Source organism: Orbicella faveolata, unplaced genomic scaffold, assembly GCF_042242905.1.
Source record: "Orbicella faveolata isolate gen_17 unplaced genomic scaffold, um_ofav_v1 contig_14, whole genome shotgun sequence".
Taxonomy (NCBI): Eukaryota; Metazoa; Cnidaria; class Anthozoa; order Scleractinia; family Merulinidae; genus Orbicella; species Orbicella faveolata.
The window spans coordinates 13,851,271-13,867,537 of record NW_028301541.1 but is presented as its reverse complement, the minus strand read 5'-3'; the positions used below and the strand labels follow the sequence as shown (position 1 = coordinate 13,867,537).

Genomic DNA, 16,267 nt, shown 5'->3' with positions numbered 1-16,267 from the left:
GGTTCCGTGATGGTATGTGCTCAGCCCTTAAGGCGCGTCTTCTAGTGTCATATTGGAATGTAAGTTAATGCCAGCCAGTGTAGATAAGACGCAATTTCTCAAAACAGAGGTTATAACCCGGTAAGTAGATTTTAATCAAGGTAAGACACACCAGCAGGCTTAGTCGTGCACTAACATTAGCTGTCAACACGCATGCGGAGTTACCTCCTGTCTCCTTCTTTCGGAGGGACTTTGATTACTCCGTAATTCAAGAGTTACAGTAAAAGGAGAGTAGTTTAGAATTTACAGGTTTTTCTACATAACGAGGTTGTATGTTACAATTATTTTAAGCATGAAATGGATTTTTATTTGGGCATGAATGGAGTACTTATTTCAAATGGAAGGTGTGTAAAAATGATATTGAGAATCAGGAATTTTTATGGGTTAACCAACTGTGTTTAATGAAGGAGTAATACTATTCAGAGGAACATTTTTAACCAATAGCTGGTTTTCACATGACGTCACCAAAATTCGAACTACAAAACTATAGATCTTCCTGAGATTTTACTTAAATGATGTATTAGAGCAGCTGAAAACTAATATTCATACAAATTTTTGCTCCGAATGGTTTCTTGGTTTTGTGATACACAGCGCTTGAATTTCTAAGCTTTTGCGTGACGCGGCATTTACATGACAGCCAAGAGAGCTGTCATGATGGTTAAAAAGTGACTTATTTCGGGGAACTTGGCTATCTGAACAGTTCATGTCTTAGTAAAAGTGTTATTTTAATGCTTTAGAGTTCTTCGAGGGATAAATTCACGCTTTTGTAGCAAAACTCAGTGACAGATGTTACTGTTGGTTTCCGGCCGCCATGTTGGTGCCCATACGGATGGGCACCAGCATGACGTCTCCACACAAATCTCTATAAATTTGGGTAAAAAATATCTCCGCATATCTCGCATAAGAAAAATTGCTGTGACCAGAATTTTGGCGAGAGTCTTTGCATACTTACCTTCTCTCATTTCCCAGATTCTGGACTTTATCTATAGACCGGTTTTGATTTTTATTTTGATCTATTTTGAATTGCGTGACACTGATACGATCAATTTTTCTATTTTCTGCGACAGGGTCAGAAAGAAGACTTGGAGAGAATTGCAGAACATCCAAAGCGTCAAACAGAGAGTATATTAAGTAAAGGTCATAAGAACTAATTTTAAAAAGATGTTTTGCGACACAATGTCAGTTTAAAGAAACCAGGTGAGATTGAATTGTTCACTATGGTTAAAATTTTTCCTCTGTCAGAAATCAATGATTTCTCATAATAGTTTTCAAACAGGATTACCACGTCTTGTGTTTTAAACTCAATTTTAAAGATAAGGCACAGGACTGCGAAATGCACTAATTATCTTTGCGGTGTTTTCAGCAGGGATAAGAACTTTGTTAAAAGATAACTAGCAGCGGAACGCTTTGATGTAACCGTAACGACTTAATTCACTATGGATGGTTTCAACCCCAAGGCCAATGTTTGTTCCTTAACATGTATCAGATATATATTCCAGCATTGAAATGTAAAGAAGGGATTCTTTGTTGATAAATGTGATGAACACACCTAAAGCAATTTGGTAAATGTGCCGCTGGTGTAGAGTGAAAGTATTGCCGGATGTTCTATTTTAGGGCTGTTATCTCTGAGAAAACATCAAATTGGAAAAATACCAAGACACATACATTGAGATTAAAATGGAACGAGAGGGTTAAAGGTGACAGCTTTCGTTGAACACATGCATTCCAGAATTTACTAAAACACGAAAATGCTATTCAACAACACGTCCCGTTTAACTCAAATAAAGGACTTCCCTGTATAAGGGTTTCTAAAATGGGTAACTTTTTGTAAGCTTTAGTCAGCGAAGCAGTCGCCTGTTTTCTTGGAACGAAAGAGGTGCGTGGAATCTGAGAATGAGAGACCCTGCCAACAAGAAGGGGTGGAAGAACGGAACAAAAAGTACGAGATGAGGCAGAAGAGAGTGCTTTTATCCCCTAACCCACTCCCCATAACTTTTTTTCTCCGCATCATGTCCCAATCGCTCACAAGCTGCTTGTGCTCTCGAAAAGGAAACCACTGATACGAAGGCTATACGATTTTCAAGAAACACGTGATAAGAATAAATAGATATGTCACTGTGTCTCAGTTTCATGATATTTAGCACTGCTGTGCTAATTGAGCACTGTAAATGCAGAAACAAATATTGTAAATAGAACTGAAACTGAGGCCGACCAGTTGGCTATTTACAAGACGTGGAGAATTTGAGTTCAGGACCACCGAAGTTTATCTAGTGGCAGGAAGGAAGATTTAAACCCCAGACCGCCGGATTACAAATCTATTTCCCTAACCAAGCCGCCCCCACAAATCGAATTTTAAAAAAATAGAGGCGCATTGGCCGTATTTAGATGCGTCCTAAATATATAATGCGTTTAGTAAATACGGAAATAGGACGCATTAATTAACGTCAGACGAACTCAACAATGTCATGCGTCTGGAAGACTCATGAAGCGGACACGTTATATTTCACAGACGAGTAATGCGTGACGCTTAAAACAAACCAACTTGACTGAATTTAAAATCTACCCACTCCCCATAACCTTTTTTTCTTCTTTGCCTCGTGTCCCTATCGTTTACAAGCTGACGTGCTCTCGAAAAGGAAACAACTGCTACCAAGGCTATACGATTTTCAAGAAACACGTGATCGTCGTCGTCGTCGTCTTCGGCGTTGGCTCGTGTCCGAACATCAATTTCGTCTAACAGTACGGTATCCTCTTCTTCGATAGCCTCGGAGGTGGCTTAGCAAGCCAATCCTTGCATAGAATTTGCGAGGGCAGTGAGGGCACGGGAGGGTGGTCGGTGGACGAGGGGCTGCAAGGCGGCGTTTTTATTCTCTATGTTTCCTTACGGCTTTGCGTCTCCATTCTGCTTTAAACATCGCAGTACCGGTGGAAATGGACTGTTGCCAGCTGGATCGATTTGCCGCTGTTGTCTCCCACATGATACACGTTATACATGCGATCAAATTGAACTTTTTCAAAAATGGTAGACGTATTGGCGGTATTTACGTAAGAAGACCAGGAATAATGCGTTTAGTAAATACGGAAATGGGGCGCATTATAAAACGTCAGATGAACTCACGGCAATGGCATGACCACCCTCGGGGACCCAGGGGCTACTAGCCGGGACGAAGCGATATTTTCAGGCGAAAGTTTACTTCAAGAGCTGATGAGCCCCTGGGAACTTATTCTTACCGAACCAGTTCCAGAAGTGGTCGAATTCCGTCCCGCTGATGGGCCAGAAAAATATTTTTCTGGCCAATCAGCGAGGAGGTCCAGCCCGGTAACTCTGTCGCCTTCTTACACAAAGTGGTTTTCTTCATTGATCGACCTGCTTGGCCCGTGCAACGGGAAGATTCTCGTAAAGAGTTTCAGAAAAAAAGATTCAACGAAGCCGAGGAAATTTAAAATTAGAATTGGGCGAGAAAGTGTAACGACGAGGGATTGAAGCACAAATATCTCCCCGCCATTCTTATTTATTAATCATCCGAGAGACTTACCCAGGTACGCATCATAGACTTTTCAATTAAAATTACAAACCCTGGATCATTATACGTAGTGAAAACCATATTGCTTTTAAACCTCGGTTACTTTTCCCGAGATAAAATAGGTTACTCGCCAAAAAAAAAGTTTTCCGAGGCAGATTTTGTATTTCCCTAGGTAAAATGGCTTCTTCTAACCATGGCTATTAATGTAGAGTGTCCTTGGTTCCTTGGGAAAAGGCGATGTATAAAATAAATTATCATCATTATCATAAATGACGAAAAGTCCTTTTTGACCTTAAAGGCTGCATTTACCAGGAAGAGGAATAATGTGACTCAAACGCATGATGTGACGAGAATTAAGGTCATTCCTCACATTTGCATTGCGCATCCTTACCGCGCATATTTATGGCGTCATAAGCGCGCGCTCGTGCACGCGCATGTTGAAAACATGACGGATTTGCCTTGATATTGAGCTCTTTCAGTTAAAAAATGGCTCTAGCTCACTAACGAGCACGGGCACCCCAATTTTTTTTCCAGTCATTGTAATCAACTAATCATAAGCTTCGCGTGAGAAAAGACTGATCTAATTTCTATTGTTGAAAATTTAATAAATAAGAAATAACAGATACACTGTGTTCTTTTCTATTTTACAATCGGTAACCACGTCGAGAAATTTGGTTCAAATTTTAATCAAGGATTTAGCTTTCTGTCTGAGTCAAACTTAAAATGTTCATTTGTTTCCGACACAATGTATTGACTGTAGTTTAATGCGTTTTCTTATGAGTCTGGGCTCACAAAGATTTTACAATTACTGGGAATGCGTTTTTATAATAAGCATTAAATAATGCCAAAATGAGGCATTTTCAATGCCTTACTATTCCTTAATGAGCATGGGCACCCCCCTTTTTTGTTTCAAAATTGAAGTTACCATATGACAAATATTCAGTGGACAAAGTTTGAAAAAAAATCTATTGTCACTTTTATTTCAGAGGAATTGCCTTAAGTGCGTCTAGGTAGATAAGAGAGGCATAAAACTTCTGCGCTGACAAATAAAGTCCTTGTAAGAGAGATTCAGGTTGGTCGCTTAATTACAGATTTGATATATAGATTTTCAATTCAGTCAATTTGGTTTCTTTTATTTTTCTCGTATTTAACTAGAAGAATATTATTCGTCTGAGAAGTATAACGTCTCCGTTTCATGGGTTTTCCAGACGCGTGAGTCATGACACATTTTCGGGGACCCAGGGGCTACTAGCCGGGACGAAGCGATATTTTCGGGTGGAAGTTTACTTCAAGAGCTGATGAGCCCCTGGGAACTTATTCTTACCGATCCAGCTCCAGAAGTGGTCGAATTCCGTCCCGCTGATTGGTCAGAAAAATATTTTTCTGGCCAATCAGCGAGGAGGTCCAGCCCGGTAACTCTGTCGCCTTCTTACACAAAGTGGTTTTCTTCATTGATCGACCTGCTTGGCCCGTGCAACGGGAAGATTCTCGTAAAGAGTTTCAGAAAAAAAAGATTCAACGAAGCCAAGGAAATCGCAAGCTGTAACATGGGGGCTAGTAAGCAATACTCTTCCATCAATTTTCTCGGCGGATTTATCGAAGGTATATCGTAACTTTTTATAGCCAGCTTACGCGATTTCAACACTGTTGTTTCCGGTTGCGGGGAAAGCTAGTCGAGTGCATAGACAAAAACGGTAAAGTCTGAATACGAGCCAAGTGGCCTACCAGGCCGGAGCTTATCCCGGTTTCTGTAGCATGAAGCGACTAAAAGTATTTCTACTCCCCCCTGGATGGGATGCCAGTCCATCGCAAAGTTACCCCAGCATTAAGTTCGCCGGTACCCATTTATACACCTGGGTGGGGAGGGGCACTGTGAGAGTAAAGTGTCTTGTCCAAGAACACAACACAATGTCCCCGGCCAGGGCTCGAACCCGGACGAACCATGAGGCCACCACGCCTCCCAGTTGAGTGCATAAGGTTACTTATTATTTCTCCTCGATCGTTGAACAACTTCCGAATCTTTCCACGATGTGCAAATCGCCGTTGCACGGGCCACGCAACTATGTCGACCGAACGTGGGAACGATCGGCTAATTATACTAATTAAGGTGCACGCACCTTCTTGCTATAGAGTGACAAAAGAAATGCCGGCACAATTTAATCTCGCCTTTTGGTTATTACCGCCCGCTTACACAAACAACACATTGGTCCCTAACAAAAGCTCAGTTAATTTCATATCTAAACCCCTCGTTTACACGATGACCTCGTTAAAGCCATCGAGTACCACCTTGTAAACTTTTAACCTTTATTTTCTTTTAAAATTTACCTTGTTAGTACTACAACACGAAATTTATTTTTAAAATGACAACATACAAAATGAAACTGAAAAAATTTGTAATGATTCCCCATGAAATAAGTCAGCTGTGTTTAGTTAACTGCGAATAGAAATCAATGGGAGAGTCACAATTAATTTAGCTACAGTAAGTTGGGGCGCAACCGAAAGAATAGGGGAGAAGCGTGGTCCAAGCCTTTCTCTCCTTTCGTCGCTCTGCCGTATTTTCGCTCTACAAGCCAACTAACTGAATGCATCCGTGAAAGAAGCTATAATTAAATTATATAAAGCTTTCATGGAGCGGTTTTTACTTGAGTGTCGAAAAGTAATTAGTTTTGCACTACCATGCTATATGATTGGCTTAAAAAACTCGCGCCATTTTTTCCTCCAATCAGAAGTAAAACCAAAACCAAACGTGACTTACTCGCACAGGTTTTCCCGCGTTTTGCGTCGATGTAATAATTTCGAGTTTTGATTGGATCACTGTATTGTCTGTGTCCTTTGTGATTGGCTAGCTTGATTGCTTTGGTTTTGATTTTACGACACTCAATTGAAAACCGCTCTAAATAAACAGTAGCCTCCATTTTGCGCGGAAATATGCTAGGATATTTCTCCGCAGACATTATCTGTTCTGAGAAGGGAAAAGTTTTCCGAGAGTGTAGCTCGAGGAAAACCGTGAGCATTGAGGAATAGATACTGTTCAAGGACAGATATCCGAGCATATTTTCGCGCCAAATGAAGGTTATCGTGTTGAGTATCGTTCAAAATTTTTCGAATCACTTGCCTAACTTAACTTAATATGTGGAAATTTGTTTTTGAGAAATTATACGGTAACATGGAACATTGAGAAAAAAACACTGTTTAGTCATCAGTGCAATGTCACTACAATCTGTGGAGTAGCCATCACACCGAGCTTTTGGAACACACATTTGACTTGCTCAATTTAGAATTTATTTTAATGGTATTACATGCAAATACTACGGAATAAAATTAATTTCCCATCATTAATAAGTAAAGTGCATATGCAAAGTAGATTACATGCATTTCGTGAATTGTTGTTGATTTTCTAATTTAGAAAATGTTTATACTACACTGATCACATTTATGGCCTTATTTTTACCCATTCGTACGGCTAAAACAGTTTCACCAAAAACCCACAAAAAAATCAGTTCTGACTACAATAACTTAATATAAGCATGAGTATAAGTAGCGACAATCTCAATAATGAGAACTGATTATTTAGGACTGGGGCCTAGACACTTCCTCAATCATTATCCGGGACACCGATATGTATCCAGTGTAAGCGTCACCCAAAGTATCGCCACTAGGACAAGATCCTACCCATAATTCCACTCTAACCGTGCCCTGTGGGATGTTTTCACAGTATCCCTCAAAGGATCGATGATGATGAAGATTGGGATTCCCAGCAGATGATGGCCAACTGTTGAACACAACAGCTTCGATTGTCATTGGTCCACTGCATTCGTTACCATTAAACTTAAAGAACCACCGGTTACACTTAGTAAAAGAACCATAGACTCTCATTATTCCCTGGAATGAGACTTTGACCGCAGTATCAGACTGCAACTTATTAAACGAGCAGTCCTGGAACAAACGAAAGTAAAATAAGTCAGAACTCAAATAAATAAATTTCATCACATTTTGGCTAGATTTGTATCATTAACTGGGATTAACTGAACACCGATCATCAGTTGTTGGCTCCGTGGGAGAAAGTGTCAAGGGTGGCGTTAGCCTGCTGTTATGTCAGCCTGCATACATGTTAGCCTGCATACATGTCAGCCTGCGAGCAGGCTGACGTTGGAACAAAAGCGCGAGCGGCCAAGCCGCGAGACGAGAAAGTGAGCCTGCTCTGACCTCTGCAAATTTTTCATTTCCACCTCGGAAACCGCAGAAAAAATAGGCAACTAATTTTCACCGGAAGTATGAACTTTGGTAGCTCAGATTTCTCGGGAAAATTGTAAATCTTTTTCATAACAACATGCAGGCCTGATATCCGTTGTTGACTAAGTTTTGCCGAAGAAAAACCGTCGAAGTTTACGTCTAGAAAGGACACACACTTGATTCCAAGTGACCTTGCTTTGGCGGTCTGGTCTTTGATGATGCTGGTAAACGGGCAAACGCCTTCGTGTTGTTTCGTTGCCCGCTTAACGTTTGCAATACATTGTGTTTAGAATGTTTGGAAATTCAGGGGCGGTTTTAGCGAATCTAGGAGACAGCCCCCCGCCTATTTTGGGTTCAAAAAAAATTACACAGAAGGAAGAAAAGCCGGCATAACAAGGAAAGGAACGGTAGGGTCCTTGCCCAGAGTGGATTGTACTGGACAAAGTATTTTCCAGGAAAGGAATTTGAATGGTTGGCGATACTTAGAACTCAATTTCAGATCGCCAACACTTGTAACAAATATTTCTTGAGACAATAAAGTTTTCACCAGTTACCCTGCAAGACAGCGCGTCGCGAAATGTTTTTAAAGTTTGTGTTTGTATTTGTTGACCTTGCTCGAATTTTACGTGTTGTTGGTGAATTAACCATTCTGACTACAAAACACGGCCTTTTAGCGAGTTACAAAACACAGAAAGTTTGTTTTCTGACAACCAATGAATTTGCCGAGCTACGAATCGGAAAATTTATCTTTTGGCACAGGTCTGAGGGTCATCATAGCCAGTTGCCAAGCTACAAGAAAAATTTGTTTTCTTACCACAACTCATGGCCATTCGCCGTCGCCGAGCTACAAAACATTCTTTCCCGATGACTCAGGCTTTAGTTACTAGTTGTCGAAAGCTAGCGGGTCAAAATACATCCAGCTTTGCAGAAATCATACACACTTTAATTTCCTTTAAACTATACGGCGAATACGTGACTGCGTGCATGCGCTCAAGATGTAGTTTGCCCCTGCTCTGTGGGTGGGGGAAGGGGTGGGGAAATCGGCGAACAAAATGTCGATACGGGCAGAATCACTTTCATGACGCCTCTTCACCAGACTCTTCCCTGCCGGATTGCTTCACTCCTCATCGCTCGCGCGTGACTCAAAGGTGAGCCTGCTCGCAGGCTAACGTGGTGTAAGGAGCTACCCTTAAGTCTAAAGGAGTGAGTCAATCTGGCTGAGATTTTTGGAGTAATGCCCTCTTAAAAAGCGTTCACTTATCTGTGCATTAAAATCTGTTACTCTTAAATATCAACAGCAAGACCACAGTCACTATGATTATGGTGTTTTATTTTACAAAAGGTGTAGATTGCATTGCCTCAAACTATTTTACAGTGGTCATATTATGTATCAGGAGCCATAATCGGGGGCGGAGACCGTAAGCGCGCGTCATTTCTAGTATTGGCCTGTTCCTATGATATTTTACCACAATTGCTGCTAATCTCGCAATCTGTTTGGCTAATTTGCCGTTGTCGATAAGAGTCCATACCACGCTGCTGGCGTCAATGTGTCGCGCAATGCCTTTTTCAGCTCGCGCTCTGAGAAAAAACAAGTCTTTGAAGTTGATATTGTGGTAAAAACCATATCGAAATGTGGTTTAGCGTGGTCTGTACTCTTATCGACAACAAGTACGCGTCATTACTCTTTTCCCAAACATTTTTCTTTTCTTATTGCTTCTGCATGTTGAGCGAGTTTGCCAAAGTTTTTTAAAAAGGAAAGTCTGACGCGTGCAAGTAGCTTATTTGCACAGTGCAGCGCGCGCACTTTCAAGTCCGAGTCGGTGTTTTCAATTGTCAACAAATCTTGACAAAGATTTCTTTCGTTATCTTTGATATTGTGTTAAAAACAAATCGAATGTGGTTTAGCGTGGTCTCTTATCGACAACGAGTACGCGTCATCACAGTGGTGAAAATTTGTTGTAAACTCACTCGGCTGCGCCTCGTTAGTCCACAACATTTTGACCACTGTGATGACGCGTTCCCGTTGCTGATCAGTGTACAGACTACGCTAAACCGCATTCGATTTGTTAAGGGCCCATTAACCGATTTATGCGCGCGCTCGCGCGCGTTGCTAAGGAGGTGAAATTTCACTTCCGGTTTCTTACGTCAGCCTGAGCGCGGAAAACAAAAACAACTCAATAACTTCCAAATTCGCTTACATTTTAGATGTTTTTCTTTGTGTTTCACAAAATGCAAAGTAAAAAAAGTACAAGCAAAGACAAAATAGGAGAAAGACAGAAAAACAAGAGCAATAGAAAGAGAAAAACTAACTCCGTTGGCTTTGTTTTATCTTACCGACGTGCGCTGGTAGTATAAATTGCGCACGCGCTAATAGGGTAACTTCCAACATATATCGGGCGCACTTCCGGTTTCTTTAAATGCTAAAGAAAATGCGGTTTTTAATTAAATCCAGCCTTTTTCGACGGATTTCGATTAAAGCCAACGTTGGAAACATAGCTATGCATTCCTTTTTCGAAATCATGCTTTTTTTGGAAAATTACGAATTTTTCAATATTTTGAAATTCTCTCAAAATCTGACCTTTTAGAAATGAAACAAAATCTATGCATAGCGTAATGAGGATTTAAATTAAAATATTAAATCAATGAAAAAAATCCTGATAAAGTAATTTGCCTGGGAGCCTTTGCGTTTTTTCAGTATTAGTTACATGACCATGGGCGTGGCCTGATGACGTCATCAATAGTGTTGCTGATCATGAAAAAGTTAAAACACATGAAATAACTCTGAACTAACTAAAAATGATGAGGTTATATGAAAATAAATTTCCATAGCAACGGCTCGAAAAGATCGGTTAATGGGCCCTTAATCGGACAATTTTTCTATTTTTAGAACAAATTGGGCCATCGCGTGCGGCATACGCGCGTACATACTGTGTGCATGGATTTTGGCGGATGCGGATGTTTTGCGAATTTTTGCAGGGGAAATAAGACCGTGTCGAATTTAGATTTATAACATAGCCTTAGCTTTGTATCACTAACCAAGCTGGGTTAGCGCTGCTTCTTTTCCAAGAGCTCCACATTCCTCCACTCTAAATTCGCATAGAATGAAGATCAACAGCTTTTTCATAACAGAGCGAAAAACTAGTCGGATAAATTTGGATTTAGCGGTGTTTTATAACTTCAAAGTTTTTCTCCTCTTACCAGGACGCTTGCGGGGATTTCACCAGTCTATCCACAGGTCACCCAAGCGTAATATAAGAGTTTGTATGGAAAACGGTGACTTAAATATAAGAGTTTTATGGAGATCAGGAGTTGACATTAAATTCGTTCAATGTATGGGTAATTTACCGAATAAAGACTCTACAACATTCAGTGGTGTCATTTTCTCTCATCCTGGAGAGTTGAAACGAGTTTTCGCTAGATTTGAGCGAGTTTTGAAAATTTTGTCCCATAGAATTAACACTGTGGGACATTCTTAGTCCCTGCCTTATTCAACGCCATCACCGTGAAAAATCCGCTAGAAAATCTCGCACCTCTCACCATTTGATCACGCAACGTGAGAACATCCACACGAGAACCCCCGACATGTGCGTGGATCCGCGCGGAAATATAACGTCAGGATGGCGCAATTTGTTCTAAAAATAGCAAAATTGTCCCATATCATAGGTGCACGCGGATCCCAAGACTTACGGTCTCCGTCCCCGATTATGGCTCCTGTATGTATCTAAAAGGAAAAAACTTAGCAGACAATAGTTTTGATGCCTCCGTGAGATAACGAAAAATAGTACCTCTACAATCTGTGTTTATCATCTCATACCAAAAGAAAAAAGACGGTAGCAAATGCCATGATATCTCCCCAAAAGGGACCTTCAACACCGTTCCCGAAGTTAATAAAGCCAAACACAAATCTCAGTCACCCCAACACTATAGTTTCCTCAGACTCCGTTCAATGCAGAGCCCTTACCAAGTATCCGTGAAATCAAATTTCCTTCTCCTTCCTTTGAATCAAAACACGTCAAGCATCGTCTAATAATATCTAGTACTCAGTCCACACCCAACTAAATAATAGAAGGGCCAATAAAATCTAGTAAACTAGTAGTAACCAGAGATTACAAAAATGCGTTCCACGCCCTCGCTTTAATATATATACCTCAAAGAAATGATTTCACTAGCTGACTTTCAACCTTTGTCTATTGCTAAAATCAACATTTTTCAGCAGCAACCGCGGTTTTAAAGTCAGATATGCATAGTGTCAAAGTCCATGCTAGTGACGAGGTCACGATTTGTTGGTAAGTTGCGTGACGCCGCCAGTTTCTGTAGACTCACAAGTTTCATAGAATATTAAATTACGTACGTTATCCTAAGCTGGAAGCACAAATTTAAGCTAGCATTAGCAATCGCCTACTCGTTTATCGTAAACCAACTCCGTGCAACTAATTCGAGTATTTCCCCTGATTAATAAAGCAGACTTTTTGATCTTGCCTTCAGAGTACTTTTCCACCGATTCCAAGCAACAAAATTTCGACCGGATAAAGACTGAGCTATCTGTCGCGACTGGAACTAATCAGCATCCCGGGGGGGGGGGGGGGGGACTCCCATATGGAGTGGACGGGGATGCTCGTCGGAAATTTTGAATTTAACCCCGAAAAGAGACCAATCTGAGCGTGGCCGAAGCCTATGCAGACCCCTAAAAGAGACCAGTTTACAAAACAGACAAATAAAAAGTAAAGTGACTTTTAATGATGGCGAATTTGTTTATATGAATTGAGTAAAAATAAAAAATCAAAATTCTTTCTGTTTTGTTATTTCTTCGCGTGCCCTTAACGAGACCTTGACGGCTAAAAATAATGACATTTTGCCCAGAAGACCCTAAGCGAGACCAAAATCCGAAATTTACACCCCTAAGCGAGACGACGAGCATCCCCGTCCATTCCATATGGGAGTTCCCCCGCCCCGGATCAGCATATGCAATCAAAATGCAGGTGTTCCCAAGTTAACATCCCAAAGCCAAGTCGTGTTAATAAACAAGGACAATTCCCTCAGATTTCGATAAATGCTACCGTCGAAGCGTTTAAATTTACCAAAATCTAACTCTGAGAGCACATAATAGCGAACCGTACGGCGACTAAATGGAAAGAAGTCAAAGAAAGATCGAGCGGAAAGACGAGCTCACATGGCCTACTCACATACCGGTACTCACATGTTCGCCACATGTCTTATCACATGTCTTAGCATTAAACGGTACCAGTTTACTGGCTGTGACATGCCCCTGCAAAAATTAAGCGGGGCGGCTGAATTTGCTAAGACCACTGCACCGTCGATCGATTTCGCCTGTATTACGCAGGAAGTTCAACATGTGGACACCAACCGAAAATTAGGCTGCGTTCTCCCTACGCTCAAACGCAATAAAGAACTTTGTCCCGCTGAATTCACAAAGAAAATGATACTTGAGTTCTGAGCCCCAAAAAATAGTTGAATCGATGATCTATGACCAGATAGCAGTTAGACGATCTCGCCACTGATCTATTGGCTTATACTCTGTAAGGTGCTACAATCGTTGCGCACCCATTGCGGACCTGCATTCAGCGTGCTTGGTCACGTGTTAGAGAGCTTCCTCTTGGTTGAGTTTTTGAGTCGCCAAATTTGAACACCAAATAGCTAAACTAGAGAAGGTGATGTAGATGTTTTTTATCATGTCGTATTGTTTACCTGTTTAAATCGAAACAGTCGGTAAGGGTTTTGTGCGTGTTATTTTTGACCTATCGGTTCTATTTTTCACTGATTCTCAGGCTTTTGGTTTATTATTGTAGAAAACCTGGGCTTCGAGTTAACTTTGGACTGGAATTGTGTATCTAGTATGATAGTATGAAGTTTCTGAGTTTTCGACGATTCTTCCTTACGTAGTATGTGGACGCAACAAAGATTCTTATGTCGCAGTTGTCTTGCTAAGTAATGATAAAATAATAAATGAGAATGGATGCTCAGTGCTCCAATACGCAAGTCACCATTCCACTTCTCATCATCCTAAAGATGTAATATCAGTTTCGTCACCATGATATGAAACCAGCTGAAAAAACACTTCGGTTAATAACAGCATGATTCCCTCTCATATAAATCGTTGTCGAATTCTAAATCTGAATTTTAACTTACATTACGTGATAAAAGTAATTTTGCCCATAACCATTGCCAATCCGAACATTTCGCTCTTACCTTGATCTTACCGCTATCTCGATCATCATTCAGATTTTTCCACACACATTGTTTCCAGTTGGTTTGTGGCACTGCACTAGAAGGACTTGTCACGGTTTCTCCTTTCTCTCCCTTATCGCCTTTTATTCCTTGATCGCCCACAGTTCCACGCGCTCCTTTTATTCCCATCATTCCTGGCGGTCCGCTCTTTCCATGAGGCCCTTCATTTCCTTTCTCTCCCTTTTGTCCCAGCATTCCTTGCGATCCCTTGTCACCAGTCCTGTCCTTTAACTCCATCTCTTCCCTGCGGTCCTTGTGGCCCCGGAATGCCGGGCATTCCCGGCATACCATTGGATCCTGGAATACCCGGAAATCCATGGGTAGATAGGGATTTCTAAGAAGAAAGCAACAAATGCATTCACTGGACCAAGAAACACAGTGTGAAACTTAAACAACACGAGAACAAGATGTTTCTTATGTCGATAGATATTGTGGCATGAAAAACAATCTGCATTTTTGTCTCTTACTGTATTAGGGAATTAGTTACTTGTTATTACAGTACTGTTAGCGTCAGCGTGTCTGTTAGGGGACTTGTGGCCTTGCGGGTCTGCTTTGACAAGCTAAAATCCGGTCAATTTTGAGACAAGAGTCACTTTCTTGATATCTATTTCTTAATCCTGTCAAATATGTTCCTCTAATTCTTGCAAGTGAAGAATGATCATCGCAGTTAATTTTCCAATTTAAGCAATTGGAAAGAAGAAGCCTGAAAAACTCAGGGCTTCACTTTCATCTACAACCGCAGTTCATATATGAATTATTTCATATAAACTTCACATCTAATTCTTGCATAACAATGTTTGTTTGTTTGTGAAGCCGACTCTTACTGGGAGCAACACGGAGATCTTAACATTCCTTGAGGCGATTTACTATGACTTAGGAAACAAACATTCTTATATCGCTTTCTGCAACTTATCTAAGAGTTCAGCCTCGATTTCGGACTAGAAACTTAAGCCTTACTGAGCTGACAGAAATGAGAAATACCTGTAAATATTTTTACATCTCATGCTTAACAGATTGATTTTCGTTAAAAAAGGCAATTAATATTCAACTTTGTACCTCACATAAGTCCTTGGTATCCCCAGTATTTTGTTGTTGAGGGCTGGTAGTGGTTTCAAGTGAGTGCCCTGTTCCACACGACACCAACAAAGCAGCAAAATACACAAACTGTGCCATGCTTCAAGAGAACAGTAGAAATGCACGTCTGTGTGGTATGAACTCGTCTCGTAACTGGTTCCGTGATGGTATGTGCTCAGCCTTTAAGGCGCTTCTTCTAATGTCGTGGAATGTAATTAAATGTCAGTCAGCGTAGATAAGACGCTATTTTTTAAAACAGAGGTTATAACCCGGTAAGGAGATTTTAATCAAGGCAAGACATAAGGTGACCTCTAATAACATAACCACCAGCAGGCTTAGTGTTGAGCTAACATTAGCTGTCAACACGCATGCGGAGTTACCTCCTGTCTCCTTCTTTTGGAGGGACTGATTAGTCCGTAATTCTAGAGTTACAGTAAAAGGAGAGTAGTTTAGATTTTATCCTTTTTCCTACATAACGAGGTGGCATCATTTTACCATTATTTTAAGCGGGTAGTGGACATGAATGGGACACTTATTTCAAATGCAGGGTGTGCCAAATAATGTTGAGAATCAGAATCTTCGTGCAGTTGCTTTTTCCGCTAGCCAACTGAACAGTTAAACCAATTTCTTAATTTTCTAACTTAGTTGACGTGATCTCTTGTTCTTGTTTCTGCGACAGGATAAAGAAGATTCGGAGAAAATAATGGAGAACAGCCAAAACGTAAGTAAGGGTCATAAGAACTAATTGAAAATAGATGTTTTGGGATACAATGTCAGTTAAACGAACCAGGTGAGATTAAATTGTTCACTATGGTTAAAATTTCCTCTCTCTCAGAAGTCAATTATTTCTCACATCAGTTTTCAAACAGTATTACCACATCTTGTGTCTTAAACTGAATTTCAAAGATAAAGTAGAGAACTGAAAAATACGCAAAAGCATTGCAGTGTTTTCAGCAGTGATAATAACTTTATTAAGAGACAACTAAATAGCTAGCAGTGGAACGCTTTGATATTACGGTAATGACTTCATTCACTGGATGGTTCATTTCAACCCTAATATTTATGGGGTTTTTTCTGAGCATGCATCAGATATATATTCCAGCATTGAAATGTAAAGAACAGATTCTTTGATTATGAATTTATTAAACAGA

At 40.6% G+C, this 16,267-nt stretch overlaps 1 pseudogene across 1 annotated transcript; it reads right to left on the bottom strand.

The window, feature by feature from the left end:
* Positions 1-5,850: 5,850 nt before the first annotated feature.
* Positions 5,851-15,271, bottom strand: LOC149114101 (uncharacterized; annotated as a pseudogene). Its single transcript, XR_016206408.1, has 3 exons — positions 15,099-15,271; positions 14,004-14,376; positions 5,851-7,499 (listed from the first exon to the last, which is right to left on the bottom strand). The product of XR_016206408.1 is annotated as an uncharacterized LOC149114101 (transcript).
* Between the last annotated feature and the right edge of the window lie 996 nt (positions 15,272-16,267).